At 33.2% G+C, this 19,782-nt stretch overlaps 1 protein-coding gene across 2 annotated transcripts in view; it reads right to left on the reverse strand.

Annotated features, from left to right (window-relative positions):
• LOC111043296 (serine/threonine-protein kinase MARK2) overlaps positions 1–19,782 on the reverse strand; it is a 284,820-nt gene that overhangs the window by 198,607 nt on the left and 66,431 nt on the right. Inside the window, exon 1 of one of the 2 annotated variants that reach the window (XM_039424806.1) lies at positions 14,203–14,455. The exons of the other annotated variant lie outside the window; for it this stretch is intronic. The gene's annotated coding sequence lies outside the window, so the exon portion shown is untranslated. Of the gene's footprint in view, positions 1–14,202; positions 14,456–19,782 lie in introns of those variants that run through there. 2 annotated transcript variants of the gene reach the window in all.

The raw sequence follows: 19,782 nt of genomic DNA on the forward strand, positions 1-19,782 counted from the left end.
AGGTAGTTTCCTATCTCGCTATTGAAATTATTATAATTTGTTAGTAGATTTTTTGATTGAGAATTGGAAGGAGAAAATGATTTGGAAGATTAGAGATCAAGTAAGATTCAGCATGTTACCACAAAAAATGACTAATCATCACTAATGATTGTTACTATAGTGTGGTCCACGTTATAATGGCAGTGAATAAAGATAGAAGAATAGCGATGCCGATCCTCTGTATTAACTAATTATATCTCTACACCGTCAAAAACATAATTGTCATCGTTGTGGACCTAGAAAAGGATAGTACCACCGTCTTTGTCGAATGATAGACAAGGATAGCAAAATCAAAGTTGATCAATTACTGTCATTATAACGTGGACCTCACTATAGTTGTGAGTCAGAGGCCCGGTTGCACAACAACCGGTTAAATCTTAACCGTGATTAATTTCACGAGAACCAATCAGAGAAGGCATTTCTGATAAGACAGCTTCTCTGATTGGTTCTCATGTAATTAACCACAATTAAAATTTAACCGGCTGTTGTGCAACCGGCACAGAGTATGGAGTATCAAAGTTAAAACATTTTGTTGAACGTAATCAACTTACAAGTTATGAATTGATTATACATGTACAGATAAATATTTCGATAAAAGATTGAGAAATATCCTAGAGTTTGATGTTGATATTCGAAATAATATAAGTTTTTGATACCAAGTAGCAGCAGATCCACGGCAAGCAGTGCAATATCAGTCAAATGTTATCGTTGAAGTGCTTAACCTTTCTAATAACATCAATTAAGTACTCTCAAGTACGGTAGGCACTATTCACTTTTAAATTATCATGACACTTGAAACATAACATAAAATTGATTTTGAAATTGTTTGGGTTTGTAAAATGGATACACTGCACAATGTATGTAATTGAGGAGAAATTTCAAACGTCTGAGAATCAAATTTATTACGAGTAATGGAAGGTTAACAATCATCGTAAAAGGAAATTATTTGAATCAAACAAGCTTGAGTATAGATTGTTGAACCTAGATAGTTGAACCTATTTCTGAACCTATTTGTAGATAGTTGAACCTATTTATAGATAGTTGAACCAATTTCTGAACTTGATAATTCTTAAAATGGATACTAAAGATGACTGGAAATATTTTATTTTTATAAACAAAATCAGGCAAAATAATTTTTCAACAACCATAGCTACTAAAATCTATAGCTACTGATATTAACATATCTATAAACATTTTTCTACAGATACAGAAAAACAACTGTCCTAACTACTTGAGCTATTTTTGTCCTCGCTATTTGAGGACAAAAAATGATGGATTTTGAACGTGAGGATTTTCCTCGATAAACAAATACAATGAGAAAAATATGGTGATGATGATGAGACATTTTCCGACTGTGACAACGATTAATAATGCCGATTCCTATCTGACATTTCATTCTGTGGAATGAGAAAACTCTGAAATCAGAATTCAACAGGTGGGAAGGGCAATCAATCAAAGTAAAAGTGCAAGACCAATAAGCTCAGGTTTATCAGAGGGGTTCCACACCTTTTTACTCTGCAGGATGGGAGAATATTGAACTACTGATTATCAACTCAAATAAAGAACAGGGAAAATGTGTATTGTAAGTAAACCCAACATAATTTGAGTAGAATAGGTGTACTGCAATATCGCGATCCTAAGATTTAGAATATAATGAAAGAATGAGGAGAATATGGCGTAGACAAGAAATTTAATGGTACAGAGGAAATTTCTAAAAAAAAACAAATAATGTTCATAATAAATACTAGTTTGCTGGTAAAATGAATCTTAGTATTTGTGAAACACCGCCGCCTTAGAGTGACTAAACAATTTTTCATAATATATATTAATATAATATCATATAATTTGCATATACTATATGGATGGATAATTAACGTTTGGGACTCCCGATCACTTATAGTATTTTTTATTTAATATTATCCTTAATTCTGAATAAGATTAATATCTTTTGATGCTTACTTACTATAGGGTATCAAGTTTATATTATTTTAAATTTAATTTAGTTTTATGATTTGAAGTTTTTGAGTTTTCCATTTTTTCCAATTCCCATTAACCCTACACCACCCTATTAATCATCCTTAGTTCATCTAATACCCCATACTCCTTTTTAAATTCCTAAACTTCCAGTTTCATTAAATTTTTTTCCTTTAGTTTATTTTCAAAGTTAGCATTCATTCTATTTATGTATTTAATTATTTGTAGGCACCTGCTGTAAAATCTTTTAGGTTTAGTAGGACCAATTTTGTAATGCATTTTACTGAATAAAATGATTGATTGATTGAATTCTAGAATAATTTTCAAGGTCTAGTTGGAGTTTATACTTTTTTAGTAGGTTTGAGCATCACATTATTTGTACTCTGTCAAGTGTTTTCGAAGACTTACATTCAGAATTGGAGTTGGAGTTATGTTGGCAGTGAATTTTGAATAGTTGTGAAGATCCAGAACTTAGTTTTCCCAAGTATTATTCTCAGAGGAACAAAAAATGACATGGCTAATCCACACACGCAATGTGCGACAAACAACACAAAGAAACAACTAATCCGAATCAAATTTCTCTGTACAGACTCTGAGAGAAAACGAACGAGTTTCATTCTGACACAAGAAATGCACTAATTAATTTGGAGCTCACTGCTGAAACTGACTAAAATAGCCTTCTCAAGCTTATTAGAGTGATTAAAAAGAACTAACGGAAATAGGCGGACTTGTCATGTAGATGCATTGCACTGAGAGACCAACTGGCAGAAGGCAGAAATTGTGTGATACAGTAGATCTCTTTCCAGTACATAATTTACTAGTAGTTCTGTAAACAGTAGACCTCGCGCTCAGTAAGTTACAATGACCTGTTGTTATGTTTTCTCAAAAATTAATAAATGAGTTATCAATTTAAAATGTCTAGAAAAAATCCTAAATAAACATAGAGCTTTCTGTCCTATCGTACCGTGACGTGTCGTCCCGGAATGTGAGTGTGAGCGCTGTTATCAGGTCTGGCTGCAACTGTCTACAACGTTGATGAAAAGATAAATTTTCAAGATGTTCGATGTTTTTGAACGGGTAGTATTATGGTCAACTATCTACTAACGTTTATGGAAAGAAACATTTTCAAGATGTTCGATGTTCGATGTTTTTGAACGGGTAGTATTATAGTCCACTAGATAGCTGATTTATTTATTTATTTATCACATTGTGCACAAATACTTAAAATGAGGAAAGGCACAACAGGCTCATGCCCAAAACTGTCCCATTTCCAATTTATACTACACTGTCCAAATCAAAATGTTGGTTATGTCACTTCCACTTTTCAAAATACAATTTACGCTCTTCAATACACTCAGATAAACGAGCAAATTTTGAATCACATAGATACTATTAGAGTCTAAAAACAAAAAAATCTGGAACAGTAACTTAATAATCATTCAAAAACTATAAATTTTGAATGAAACTATAATGATGAATAATTCTATAGTCTGATTTTTACTCTAATATTGGCGTATGAAGGAGGCTCCTTCCTACTATATTATCCTTTAAATGCAAAATTTCCAAAAACCTTGTATATACGTCGACGCGCAATTGAAAAAGGAACATACCTGTCAAATTTCATGAAAATCTATAAACGCGTTTCGCCGTAAATGCGCAACATATAAACATTAAGAGAAATGCCAAACCGTCGACTTGAATCTAAAGGTGCGTACAGATATACGCGCCGCGAACATGAGCAATTCACTTTTAATCAGCTGACTATATCTGTATTTTTACAGAAACGGTAAGATACAGATATAAAAAGCTTGGCATCAGCTGATTAAAAGGGAATTGCTCATGTTCGCGGCGCGTAAATCTGTACGCACCTTTAGACCTCAATTCGCTCGCTCAATTATGAAAATGAAATAAAAATTAAGACATTCTAAGAGAATTTACAACAACTCTAGGATAAATAACCTCAATTAGACTACTTCATTATCAGACTAGGGAGAGAGACAGTTTTGGGTTTGTCCTGTTGATTCTCCCAATTATTCATTCCATGTTATGATAGTGAAAAAAATATTTATGAAATGTAGGTCTATCAACTATTTGGTTGGTTGGTTGATCATAGTAAACAGAAATATCTATAAGTGGATTTTTCTCAAATCAGAATTATCCATAAGTATATTTTTATTACAGACAATCTCATAGGAACTTGCATGCATCTGTGGTTTCTATGTTATGCAGAGCTTACAATATCTATTTCAAAAGTGAAACGGACCAAATTTATACATTTTATACTGGTGATAACATTTTCAGAAAGAGCTTGAATTATCACTAACAACTGCAGTAACTACAGAGAATAATTTGTGGTGAACAGTAGACCACTTTTTCTGTGAACAGTAGACCTCACGCAGTATTCTCATCCACAAGAACCTGATTGAAACTATAGATAGACCTTACAGAAATACAGCAATAGACTGGCTTCTCCACACATCTGTGTAATCACTTGTCAGCTGATTTATGATGAATAATTCTATAGTCTGATTTTTACTCTAATATTGGCGTATGAAGGAGGCTCCTTTTTCCTTTTATATTATCCTTGAAATGCAAAATTTCCAAAAACTTTACATATACGTCGACGCGCAATTAAAAAAGGAACATACCTGTCAAATTTCATGAAAATCTATTACCGCGTTTCGCCGTAAATGCGCAACATATAAACATTTAAACATTCAAACATTTAAACATTAAGAGAAATGCCAAACCGTCGACTTGAATCATAAGGTGCGTACAGATATCCGCGCCGCGAACATGAGCAATTCACTTTTAATCAGCTGATGTCAAGCTTTTTATATCTGTATCTTACCTTTTCTGTAAAAATACAGGTATAGTCAACTGATTAAAAGTGAATTGCTCATGTTCGCGGCGCGTATATCTGTACGCACCTTTAGACCTCACTTCGCTCGGTCAATTATTTAATTATATTATATAAATTCTTATTTCATCTTTTGTAAGTTCTTAATGACTCGTATTGAATCGTATTAGCAACTCTAACCTGTGCACAGGATTTTCCTAGCAGGTGATTGGTTTCTTATATTCTTGCTGAACGTTCTGTTTTTATAGGTTTTACTTTTGAAGAACCAATAAAGAATTTTGAATTGAATTTTGAATTGAATGTGCACAGGATTTTTCTAGCAGGTGATTGGTTTCTTATATTCTTGCTCAACGTTTTGTTTTTTATATGTTTTGCTTTTGAAGAACCAATAAAGAATTTTGAATTGAATTTGCAAATAGCCGTTTTTATGAAGATTCACGTTGTGGACATTGAAACTAATTTTCATAGGAAACGGAAAAGATACGCTCATGAAAATTTGGGTCATTACAATATATAGGAGGAGTATGGGACGATGGCCCTATGAATATGCATGATTATGAATGCAGACAGGACATGATGGACCAACCAGACAAATCACAACCCACTTCAGGTTTGTGGAGCACAATTTTTCACGAATGGAAAGTAGAAAACTAGCGGCGTTGTTTCACACGCAAATCTCACTCGCATAAATTTCCCCGCGAGCTAATAACGGATAGAAATTCGAACACTCTTCCACTCTTCACACACGTAAACACGGCAAAACAAACTCGTTCAACTGGTTGCACGTTGCAATTTCAGTTGAAACTAGTGATGATCTATCAAATCCTCATTCTTCAGGCAAAAAATTGAAATCGCACAAGTTTCTACCACGTAATTACTGTCACTACGTTCCCCTAGAACCGCCACAAAATTCTAATTTCCTCCCTAATGAGTTATTTTCTGAGAGATTAACTTGTTTATTCTCTAATAGCATAACGCTCTAGATCTCTAGACATTCATGCTAGCTAATTTCGGTAATATTCAACTATTAAGCGTTAATAATTACATTTTAAGTTTATGAATCATTCCACTAATTGACTCAACTTTACAAGATAACCAGATGATTATTATTCAATGGTAAAAACTATTAATTGTATTTTTTGTGTAGTTGATTAGTTGATATTGTGATAATTATTCATATTGAATGAAAAAGACTAAGAAATTGTCAAAAAACCACAGATTTATTGATACTTAGAAAGACTTTCTACGTATCAATATATCTGTGGTTTTTTTGACAATTTCTTAGTCTTTTTCATTCAATATTGTTGTCTTAGAAAGTCTTAGAAAGACTTTCTAAGTATCAATATATCTGTGGTTTTTTGACAATTTCTTAGTCTTTTACTTTTTGTCTTTTAGATTTATTAATACTTAGAAAGTCTTTCTAAGTATAAATATCTGTTTTTTTCAAATGTACTTAGTCTTTTTCATTCAATATTAATTGTATCATTCGAGATTATTATTGAGCGGGACTAATTGCTTGTTTGAATCACCAGACTTGATATGCGAATCAATAATGTAAATAGCCTGACATTTCAGGATGTCTTCTTAGAACCTAGATTTCTACAAAGTTTCGAATAACAAGAACTGATTTCCTCTACGATATGACGTGGAATTGTAGGTTGAAGCAGCATTGAAAATATATAGGGTGTTTATACAGAGAAAAAATTTACACTGTTTTCAAAATGTTGCGGAACTTCATAATGAGGTTAAAACAATGAGAATAGTTCTTAAATAAACTTAATTTTTGTGGATTTGACAATATTTGTATAATTACTTTTCCACCTCATTACAGAGAAAAAATATATACGGGGGAAAAATACAGGTATTCTCACAAATGAAAGATTAGTAAAAACGTGCCCAATTCATTATTGAAATGCTTTCAAGTACAGTACTCTTATCAAACTGAGTGTACTCTTATAAAATTACCACAGTCATTAATGAAAATGCTCAAAATTGGCCGCTGATTTTCGTTCATGGTGGCAGCCTACCAATTATGACTCAAACAATGTTAAAGTTACACTTCAACTTCACATTTGTTTCATATGTAAAACAATCATTATCTTCCACAATTTGCGGAATTCATAGAATGGTGACCAGAGCAAATACCATTAGTTTCGAATAATGGCAGCCAACAGTTACGTCAAAACTTCAAAACATCACTCTTGACATGGCATGACATTGCTGCCAACATCTCCTTGTTTTTTAATACCCTCAAACTTATTTCCCATTCAGTTCACGATCCCAAGGAGCCCTTGACGCTATACTGTACAATGCTAAACTTGCATACATTAGTGAAGCCTGTACGTTTAGGTAGGCCTACATGACTGATGTATGGACGAAGAGGCGGCGTTGACCTTGCCAGCATTCCATGATAGCATACTGATAACACTCGCTGCTCATGTAATTCTAAGTTCTATCATAGACTGGCTCAAATCACTCAAACAATGAGCGTATTCAGTTGATTCATTTCCTTATATGGCTCCCAATAAAAAACCACACAAGTAAAAAATTTATTCGAAATTTTGTAAGCAATCACAATAGTTTATTTTAGAAACTTGAAAATGAATTGAACATCCGAAACTAGTTGTTTTTGTATTTTAGATAAAAAACTTTTTTAAATAAGGATACTACGGTATTATTTTCTAACTAATTATTTAAAACTCCTCATAAATCAATAGATTATTATTATGATTATTATTATTATTATTGTTGGTACGGTCATGTTAACAGACGCCCGTCTAACCACATGACGAGAAAAGTGCTCGAGATGGAGCCGCAGCCAAGGGGCAGAGGCAGACCCCGTCTCACGTGGATTTCTCTAGTCCATAAGAATATGGAGAAATTGGACCTGGTAAATGAGACGACCCAAGATCGCAGGATCTGGCGACTGCGTGTTAGGAGAGCCGACCCCAAATAATGGGAAGAGGGCAAGGAAGAAGAGAGATTATTAAGGAATGCCGACCCAATTTAAATGGGATAAGGCACAGCCAAAGAAGAAGATTATTGTTATTATTATTTTCATTTTTCATCACATTACTATGTGAGTTTTTCATCAAAATCGGTCCATGACAAGACTTTGATGAATTATTCTGCTGCTACGTTTAAGAATGCGAAAATAACTCAAATAGAGTTAATTTTGGTCATTTTTGGTAAATTGAATAACTTACTCAGAAAATGATATTTTCAGAAAATTTTTGTTTTATCATATCAACAATACCATGAAGAATCTATCCTTAAAATCTCATGGTTTTATCTTTCACCGAACTTAAAATGTTCTGGCACAAAAATTTAAACTTTAGACGCTCATATCTCAAAAAGTAATGATCGAAAAAAATTTTTTCCTGAGAGAACTTTTTAATTTTGATAGCTTGATAGTATAAAAATCAAAAAACTTTAAAAAAAATCACCAGTAGAAAATTTATTTTTAGCCTTTGCACAGCCTTAAATGGTCTGGTAACAATAAAAAATCTCATCAGGAATAGTTAGTTCATGCTCCAAAGGAACTAGGAAAACACGCTAGTTAAATTCGCTAATTACTATCTAGTCAACGTCCTGAATAAAAATATTTTGATAACACATTATCAAAGCTACGTGCGTTGAACAAAGAATAATATTCATTAACGTATGAGAATCTGGTTTCAATCGGTATGACCTTGCCAGGTAGGAAAGAGACAAACGGTCTACAATTTAATGGCTATAATGAATAAGAATCAAGCCCAGTTACAACATTGAATTTACATTCTAACTGATGATTTCCAATGGAAAACTACCTGAATAATAGACCTAAAACAAAAGCTGGTTTACGTCAGTTTTCAGGGCGATTGGTTCAGACTGGATAATTATTTTGAAAAAGTGCTTAAAATTGAATTTTAAAAACAAAACACTGCCGAAAGTGCATTTGTATCACAAGGAAAGTTGGGAAAATGTGACAAGTAACTGAATAAAATCTCTTTATAAACTAATTATTTTCGAGATTTCAACCAACTAAACAAGAAAACTCCAGTAAAAATCTGGTGTGGCGCACTCACACAACTTTCCTTGCCGTTATGAAAATTGATCACCTGACGCTAGTGTTCCCGCGCATCTCAAGTCTACTATTCAAAGATCTGCCAGCTGGTGACAGGACAATAACGCTGGAGACACACGAGGTCTGCTATCTCTTCATAGTGAATCATTTAATAGGATGAACAGTTGCTAACAGTTTGCAATTGGATAATCAGATTTTCTCGAATTTCGAGCTTATTTTTAATTTTAGGTGAAAATGTTACTCAACATTAATTGTAGAGATTCTCATGCTCAATCTTTTCCACTCGAAATTTTTTGTTTAAATTGTAGACTATCTGAAGCCTGATAATTGAGAATCTAAAATCAAACTTTGCATAGATGGGGCGAAGCTCCTGAAATTTTTACAGATATGGGACTTGTGGCAGTTGATAGAGCTTATCGATGACTATTCTAGGTATAACTTTAATCAAAATCGTTGGAGCCGTTTTCGAGAAAATCGCGAAAACCCCTGTTTTTGACAACATTTTCGCCATTTTAGCCGCCATCTTGAATCGCATTTGATCGAAATTGTTCGTGTCGGATCCTTATAGTGCAAGGACCTTAAGTTCCAAATTTCAAGTCATTCCGTTAATTGGGAGATGAGATATCGTGAACAGAGACGCACATACACTCTCACACACACACACACACACACACACACACACACACACACACACACATACATACATACATACAGACCAATACCCAGAAACCACTTTTTTGGACTCAGGGGACCTTGAAACGTATAGAAATTTATAAATTTGGGTACCTTAATTTTTTTCGGAAAGCAATACTTTCCTTACCTATGGTAATAGGGCAAGGAAAGTAAAAAAGTGCAATATACCCGTATAGTCGATTGTATTATTCGCTAGAAATAACAATCATTCAAGACACAACAAACACATAAAACAAAATACAATATTTTTTGGTTATGTCATTTCAGCAATGAATCTAATAACTAGAATGGTACTCGTGTTCACATAGTGGTCTATACATGGTGAGTATTTTATTTGGAATACACCAATTAATAACAATGTTACCGTTAATGTAGATAAGGTAATCAGTAAGAAGAGCATACTCTGACATTTAGCTTGAGAAATTTGAACTTAATAGATAAACATTATGATATATTGTCTGAGGATGGAATGGACCAAAGTCTAAAACATTCAGTGAAGAAACTGCACACATTCTAAAGCATAAAATACAAATTGTAAGACTACACTGCGAAGAGTTCAATCTTTTATTGCAGTACTGCATCATAAATTTAATAATAAAAGTTGATTATATAACCGTTTCAAGGAATTCGTCAACCGAAGAGCAACAACAGTAGGCTGACCCTGTTTGAATGAAGCTTCATTCAGTTTGAATGAATTTAATTAGGCCTATCTATTTATTGATGTATGAATACAATTTAAAAAGTGATACAATTATAATATTGAAAAACGACTTAACCCACAACCATGGAGGACCTATAGATTCGTTATTCTATGCCCACGACATTGAGTTATATCATAGAGAGATTTAAGAAAATAGATAACATGTTACTGTTTGATTGATGACAAATTGACATATCCTTATACCCCTTTTACAGGTGGTCAGTGGATGAAATGATAATAATAATAATAATGATAATAAAGAGAAGATAGCATAAGAAGATATCCCATTATATAAGGTGTTATGACAAATTACACTTGTAACTAAAGCCGATAGTCCCAGTAACTCTTTTCGTGAAGCTAGTCTCTCATACTGTCTTTAATGATAGTCTCTCATACTGTGTCGTTCTTACACTGTCACCCCAAAATAACAGTAATAATAGACAGTAGTCCACAGTAATCAGCTTGAGTTAACAAAAAATCGGCTTGAAATTTGGATCATAAACGACCAATACCATGGTATATCATCTTCTTATGCTATCTTTTCCATTTATCCTTTATTGACTCATACAATAAGTACATCATTAACATGATAGGGGGAGATAAAATCAGGTAACCTTGTGCTATTCCCCTCCCAAATTTAGATAAGGTTACACATAGTCTAAAATAGGTTAAGGTACTTTTTTCTCTATGGTTATATTATATTGAGTCTAGGTTATAGTTCAACGGTAGAGATAAAAAAATTAATATAATTATTATTTAACGAAAATCCTAAATAAATGTTGTAAATCACCCCGAAGACTTCTACTACTGCAGATATTGACAACAGGGTTAACAGCTAGATAGAAATTCGATGAGAACTACTATCCAAAAATTCCCGGGCTGACAAATAATTTTTGGATAGTAGTTCTCATCGAATTTCCATCTAGCTATTAACCCTGTTGTCAATATCTGCAGTAGCAGAAGTCTTCGGGGTGATTTACAGCATTTATTTAGGATTTTGGTTAAATAGTAATTATATATTAATTAGCATTTGAATAAATGCATTCTCTATTTAATTCCATCTAAAAAAAATTAATGTTCAATTAAGTTTCAAAGCCAGGAGAATTGAACACTCCACAAATATATCAAGATGATCCATCTTAATTATGAAGAGCAAAGTTTCAAAGAAGCCTAAAACAGTGATGGGACAATGCAGCTGCAGAGAGTAGCAGAATAAGATCCGCAATATAATACAGTATCGCATCAGATGAGTTGGATATGGATATGGCACGACTAATTCAAGGGAATAGCGTCATTACTCCAACTGGATGTTATTCACAACCACTCAAGCAATTTGATGGTCGCTATTCAAATTGGTTAATAGCTCTCAAACATGAGCAAGCGAATTGAGGATAACAAACAATTTATGTGGGTGATTCACGTGTATCAACAACTTTAAAGTTGTCATCCTCCCTCATCAACATATTTGATCTGGAACCCGAGAGCCTTCACACCAAATACAGACTTCATTAAAATGGGTTCATGAATGAGCAAGTTTTATCACGCATTGTACAATATTTTGAATGCGATGTTACTTTTTTGCTTGGAAAAGTGATATAATATTTATTTATTTAAATAATAGAATTATAGTACCCTATTTTTAAAATTAATAAAATAATAGATTGAAAGTTTCATTTTTACATAATTTTATTTTAAAATATAAATAGGCTACAGTATTTGAGGGCATCAGAAACTCAATTCCATTATTTTATGTTTTGAACGAGAGTTATCATTGTATTTTATTTGCTTTTTCTTGTGAAATAGAAAAATAATTTTATTTACATAGATTACATAATTTTATTTGAAAATCTAAATATTTGAGGGCATCTGGAACTCAATCCCATTATTTTATGTTTTGAACAAGAGCTATCATTTTTTCCTTTTTTTCTTGTGAAATGAAAACCATTCAATTCTATTCATTGCTCTGTACGCACAACTGCTCTCTTTATATATCGAGATTGAATATTTGAAGAGAAATATTGATTATGGAATGCGAATTTCAGACAATTTACAACAACAAAAGTAAAATAGGAAATATTTAAATTTCAAATATTGAATGTTCATGTGGAAATGAATGAAGAAATCAAGAATGCCCATGAATCATGTAATGAATCATGTAGAAGGATTTTTTCTTTTCATGTGGAAAATTAATAAATAAAGATGAATAAAACAATCAACACAATGAATCATACAGAAGAAATCATGTTCGTTAACTTGACTAAAATTAACTAATTTTTAAAGTGTATGAATTCAGGGCTACTTTTTTGATTTATAGAATAGAATTATAGTACCTTTTAACAAGATAATAGATTAAGAATACAAATTATAACTACTAGACGATGTGAACACTAAAACTAATTGTTAAAATTTGTATTCTTAATCTATCATTTTATTAATATTCAAGGGTACTATAATTCTATTTTATAAATAATTTCTAAATGTTCATTTAATCTCTACCTAGAGAAATCCAATATTAGGGCCAAATATAGAGTGTTGCAAGCTGTTACACCACGATGTTCATTTTCCTGAAAAGCTATTTCGAGATTTTTCTCCCTTAATATATTATTTTATTAATATTCAAGGGTACTATAATTCTATTTTATAAATAATTTTCCAAGGTTCATTTAAACTCTACCTAGAAAAATCCACCATTACGAACAAATATAGAGTGTTTCAAGCTGTTACACCATGATGTTCATTTTCCTGAAAAGCTATTTCGAGATTTTTCTCCCTTGAGCAGAGACCATAACAGCAATTCACGAGAATCAACTCAAATTGGTATCGAAAAATAGAAACAAGTGGGCCGAACACAATACCTTCCAAAATGAACACTAACGAGATGTAGGGTCTCTTCGTTAAACGTGTATCGATATTGCCAAATTGTAAAGAAGGAAAACCTAACAAGTGCCTGACACCTTATTGTACTGCCATTGAAACTGCCCTGAAAATGACAACGCTTTCCTTTGCAGGATACAGAAGTTGGAGAGAGAGAGAGAGAGCGAGTGAGAGAGAGGCATGCGCCACCCCCAGTCAACTACGCAAGCAATCATTTCACTGAAGCCAATTTTCCCAATCAACTCGTTATACCGTACCCATCTAATTAATTTCTCGCAATAATAACAACTCTGTATTATTATCTCATAGCTTAATTAAATTATTTGTCAATTAAGCAAAAATGATCTTCATTTTGAAAATAAACTTAATTTACCTCTATTTTCTAAGTTTAAATAGAGATAACATGATTATGGAGAAAATTTTAAAATCCAAAGAAAGAAATGGTACAAATTGCAAACATAGCAGAGCTACTCCTGACCAGTGAACTCACAGTTATGCAAAAAAATTTCGACAAAAATAATATCCCCAAAGAAACTAATTTACAAACTGTAACAAACTAGACTAAGGACCAGTTTCTAGGACATTTATTGAATTTAATAAATTATATATTTTATAAATTTATTCTAATAGTTTATTGGACATATGGATTTAGTATTGATGTATTGCTTTATCTCTATTAGATTATCTTACAATAGGCAACCGTTTGGCCAATAGAATCGACTTCTTTGAACATTCAAATTTATTCAAAAATAAAAAAAAATCATTTCAAGAAGCCATATAAGAGATTCTTGACACTTTTAATATGATTGATACATTAATATTGATCTTCATTGACAGCTGCAAAATACAAAGGCTTAAGCCGTTCTATTGCACATAAAATTGCCTATTATTATTATTATCAAGTATCCTAGAAACCGGTTATAAGATTTTAATGTCTAAATATTTTATATCCTTATATTTTGTTTACTTAAACCTAAGAAACTGATTTATTCTCACCTATTTCAAACCCTTGAAAGCAGGTTAAAATACATTAATCATAATTACATATTTCTTCATCAAAACAAAACACACCCCATTCTTGTCTTCAAAAGTGATCATCTGCCATTATCTGTTGTCATTCCTAGAGCTTCCAATGTATATTTCTCCCTGAATAATGCTCATTCTAATTCACAACTGCCAAAATTTATCATTTTCTGTGTTTTGATTGATCAAAACAGAATCCAAACCCTTTTCCAACACATGGCTGTCTCCACTGAATGACAGACATTCGAAAATTGGCTCTATGTATTGGAGATGGTTAACATATGTTCAAGTGACACATACAAACATCTGGCACATAGAAACATATTTAGTACAACTACGGTTACAACACTTCATTTCTTCAAAAACTTCAAACAGCCGCCATTTTGGATACAAGTATCATAGAAAATTTTTATTGATGCCATCGTTCTTGTTTTAAAAAGGGCCTTTAAAATAATGTACCACACAATGGGTGTTTACATCTAAAATATTTGAGTTACAACCCCTAAGTCACTCCCTTATGAGAGGTTGAAATTCAGTATTACGTCAAAATGTTGAGTATTCAACCGATAACTTATCCTGAAAGTTACAGTATTACTTCTACAACAGTCTCCAACTTATTGAAGGGATCCCATACATATTATGACTCACTCTGTATAGTTACTGTAGGAGCAACGACCAATCATTCACATAAATCTAGTCCAATGGAAAAAGGTTGAAGAAAATTTGAAAGAGATTGCAGATCATGAGATAAAAATAGAGATGAAATGCCTCTCAATACATAATCAAGAAATTTGGTGGAGATTAATACAGATGAAGTCAAGCTGAAAGTTCTATAACGATATAAGAAAAGATTTATCATCAATCTAGTGGACAATGAACTTGGCAACAGTTAGTTGAAAAAAGGGGGAAATAATCAATGACTGATAAACTCATGAACTCATATAAAATCTTTTCACAGTGGAATGAATACTTCAACTATGGAGAATAGGAGAGAGCTTATAGCTATAAAACGCTATAGATAATTACTTAGTAGGCCTACACACTGAAAAGTCAACAAATATCAAATCTTCACTAAATCCATCAAAATTGAACTGAAACTTAATTATTACATAATATTGTTTTGGAAAAATGAGAACTTCAACAAGAATAACTATGGAGAAAGGTTAGCTATGGAAAGCTATAGATCCTTCCTAGGTACACATTTTAAAAATTCAACAAATATCAAATCTATATACTCAATCCCTCAAATTCAACTCAAGCATAATTGCATCAGGCCCTGTTTCAAAGACACTTATTAAATCGAATGGACCATTCAACAAACATTTAATGGTTATTACATTTAATAACTGACCAAGAAGCCGGGGCTTGAAAGTAAAAAAATATTTGAAATTGAATTGTTTTCCACCTTTACAATCAACTGAATACATAAACAAGAATAGAATAATTGTTCCTAAATCCTATATTTTGTACTCAAAATTGGACAGAAATGTAAATATCCGAAAGCGCTCCAAATGTGAGTACTAGTTGTTAATCAAAACTTTTCAAAAAATAGACTCTAGTATAGTCAAAAATAGTTCAAAAAAACGAAGTTTAATGTTTTTTAATAACATTTAAAAAAATAGAATATACTTGATACTATACCCAAGGAATAGTGTAGGTCTATGAAATTATGAAATAATAAACATATTTATGGACAATTTCTATCGAGATTTGGGGAAGAAACAGTTCTGAGCTTCAAGCCTGTTGTTCCTTCCCCAATCATTCATAATCACTTATTCATTGAATAATGAATACGATATCGTATCTATGAATGTATAAATTAATGAAACAAACGATATTGGATTCAAATAAGTAAAGGAGTAAACTATAGTGGGGTCCACGTTATAATGGCAGTGGAGAAAGATAGGAGAACAACGTTGCCGATCCTCCGTCTTGTCTAGCCGCTAGATGATACAGGTTTACTGATGTAATATCAACTGTTCATTCTCGTTTAAAATAATCAATTATATTTTATTATGCAAAAATTATATTTTTCTATTATTTCATAATGAATTTTCATAATCAAGATGTAATATTTTGTTTATTAATTATCAATTCTACATTGTTAAAAGACGATCTGGCAACATAGCAAAGCGAGAAAGAGATAGCGCTATCAGCTTTGCTGAATGGTAGACAAGTATAGCAATACCATTGCTAATCAAACACTGCCATAATAACGTGGACCTCACTATCTATATATATATAAAAGCGAAATGGCACTCACTCACTGACTGACTAACTCAGTCACTCACTCACTCGCAGAACTAAAAATCTACCCGACCAAAAACGTTCAAATTTGGTAGGTATGTTCAGTTGGCCCTTTTGAGGTGCACTAAGTACGGATTTGGAAAAATTTCCAAAGATACGCGGTTTTTTGCTTTTTCTCAGATTTATCGGAAACAAATGAACAGAAATTGTTCAAATTTAGTACAGACGCTAAGCTAGGGTGTAATAATGTTGTGTTAGAAGGAATTTGAAATAACGCCAAAGACACGTCCAAAATGTGCGTTTTCCAGCGTTTTTTTGCGCTTTCTCAGTTTCTTCGAGAACAAATGAACAGAAAATGTTCAAATTTACCACAGAAGCTCAGCTGGGGTGTAATAATGTTGTGTTAGAAGGAATTTGAAATAACGCTAAAGATACGTCCAAAATTAGCTTCTTTGCATTTTCTCAGGTCTTTCATCAAGTAATAGACGGAAAATGTTTACATTATGCAGGCGAGCGAAGCGAGCCCGTTGATTTCATTTTTGGTTGATACAGTCGGGTTCCAGGGGGCTCCGACCCCTGGCTAGACGTATATGGTGAGCGAAGCTAGCCTGACGGCTAGTAGCTTTAGAATCTCAACAAGTAGTTTGAAAATAATTCTCCGTTCCGAGATAAGACGGCCAACGACTTATCGATAATGCATACTTTCATTCTCAAGTGAGCTTTCTAGATTTTGGAAGTTGAATGGAGGAAGTCAATAGCTATAGAGAAAGAGAGAGTGAGAGTGAGAGAGAGCACTGATAGGAACTAGACCACAATCATTTTTTAACCTTTGACTGTATTACGACTTTATCAAATGTTGACAGACTTGGCAACAGAGCAGTGAGAACGTTATCGCAGACGGCACGAACATCCACGTCCTTATCTCCATCACGCACACGATTAGAACGCCATGCAAAACGTGATCGCAAACTTGAATCGTTTCACCACTCACTTCTTCATTTTTTCTTTATTCTTCTTCAAACAATTCTAACAAAACTGTTATCAAAATTTACAGAACGCGTCCCATGGGTTTGTCTCGGTGACTTTGAAACGGCATATAGGCAAGGTATGATACGTGGGGTAATATTCACGGCTTTGCAAAAGCATCAAGCTTCAGAGACCCTAGATCCCTAGATGGAGGAAGCTCCCAACACACAGAGATTCTTCATTAATGAGAGAGTTGCAACGTATCACCAACAATGGAAAGCGCATGTTGAAGGAATGTCAGCCGATAGGCTGTGTTGTGCTAAAAGGACGTAACTCCAAAAAGCTCCTTGTGTATCTTTTCGGATTGCTTCTGAGAAGATACAAATGAGCATCTGTTGCTTATGGAAGATACATTGAAACACCTTGTGTATCTTTTCAGATGCAACACGTTGCTTTTGAGAAGATAAAAAAGAGCATCTGTTGCTTATGGAAAGATATTACATTAAAGCACCTTGTGTATCTTTTCGGATGCAACACGTTGCTTTTGAGAAGATAAAAAAGAGCATCTGTTGCTTATGAAAAAATACATTAAAGTTCCTTGTGTATCTTTTCGGATGCAACACGTTGCTTCTGAGAAGATACAAATGAGCATCTGTTGCTTAAGGAAAGATATTACATTAAAGCACCTTGTGTATCTTTTCAGATGCAACACGTTGCTTTTGAGAAGATACAAAAGAGCATCTGTTGCTTATGGAAAGATATTGCATTAAAGCACCTTGTGCATCTTTTCGGATGCAACACGTTGCTTTTGAGGAGATACAAAAGAGCATCTGTTGCTAATGGGTAACATACATTAAAGTTCCTTGAGTATCTTTTCGCATACAACACGTTGCTTTTGAGAAGATACAAAAGAGCACCTGTTGCTTATGGTAAGATACATTGAAGCTCCTTGTGTATCTTGTCGGATGCAACACGTTGGTTTTGAGAAGATACAAAAGAGCATGTGTTGCTTATGGAAAGATACATTAAAGCACCTTGTGTATCTTTTCGGATGCAACACGTTTTTTGATGCAACACGTTGCTTTCGAGAAGATACAAAAGAGCATCTGTTGCTTATATGGAAAGATGCCCTCCTGTGTAGTTTGTATATTAACTTTGCACGAAACATAATGCACACAATCATAGCCTTCGCAAGACTGTATGCGTTATTATATTCTCTATAGATGTAGATTCTCGCGATAGATGTATCTAAAATTGAGAAATAAAAGCTATATCTATATTGTTTTGTATAAAAAACAATAGGACAGTATATCTATAGAGGAACTGGAACGTTGCACTTGAATATTTTATAAAATTCAAGACCTGGAAAGAATTTCTAATATCATGCTTCGAGAGTATGGCTTTGAGAGTTTCATGTTAATAATAAAGCAAGTTTGTAGGAGTTTGAAGGGATCCCACTAGTTAGGACATACTTAGCTTCCAATTGATACACGAGGATTGACTTCAAAAGAGACCACCCTACGTTCGGAGCCCATGATCCTTACCTGAAACAAACAAGAAAATATATTAGTGATCCACATACAAAAAAAAACAATAAAATTCATTTGGGAGTCACAAACAAAAATGAATTGAATTGTGGTTTAGTAAAGTGAATGAACGTGATTGATTCAGTTTTGTTTTGATTTTTTTTAACTTTTAATACATTGACCGGAATTTCAACAACAACAAAATTTTTGTCTGGAAAAGGACGAAGAACTCAGCAAATTTTGTTGTCCAACCAACATGATTTGTGAAAAGCTAAGAATGATATGTTTTCAAAATTTGAATCTAATTGACCAAAGCTTTCAAACATTATTGTGGAACATACAAACAGACGGAGAACGATTTTGGCTTTGGGACAAAAGAAGGAACTCGCTAATGCCCGTTCAATGAACAGGCATTAATGGAAGATTGATTGATTAGCTGCTTTTATTGAATACCTAGGAGGGCGAAGTTGGGGCGCAGCCGGCCCTATCTTACACTATCAATAAAACATCAATAATGAATGAAAAAAAACGAATAATATGACTCAAATAAACAAATTGAGCTGCCACAATTGGTTTGTACAGATCAAAACTATGTGAAAAAATTTTATTTATCAGCAAACATTTTCTGATAGTTACAAGTAGCTCCAACTTCAGATAAGTAGACAAAATTTATGTTCAACGTTTATCAGTGCAGTGAGCATTGAGCATATAAGTGAAGGTCGAATCCTGATAAAGCAAACTTGAAAAGAAGCATAGCGATGCCATCTAGCGGGAAACAACGAAACCTTCAAGAGTTGTCAGCAGGTCACGTGAC

This window comes from Nilaparvata lugens, chromosome 3 (genome assembly GCF_014356525.2).
Source record: "Nilaparvata lugens isolate BPH chromosome 3, ASM1435652v1, whole genome shotgun sequence".
NCBI classification, from domain to species: domain Eukaryota; kingdom Metazoa; phylum Arthropoda; class Insecta; order Hemiptera; family Delphacidae; genus Nilaparvata; species Nilaparvata lugens.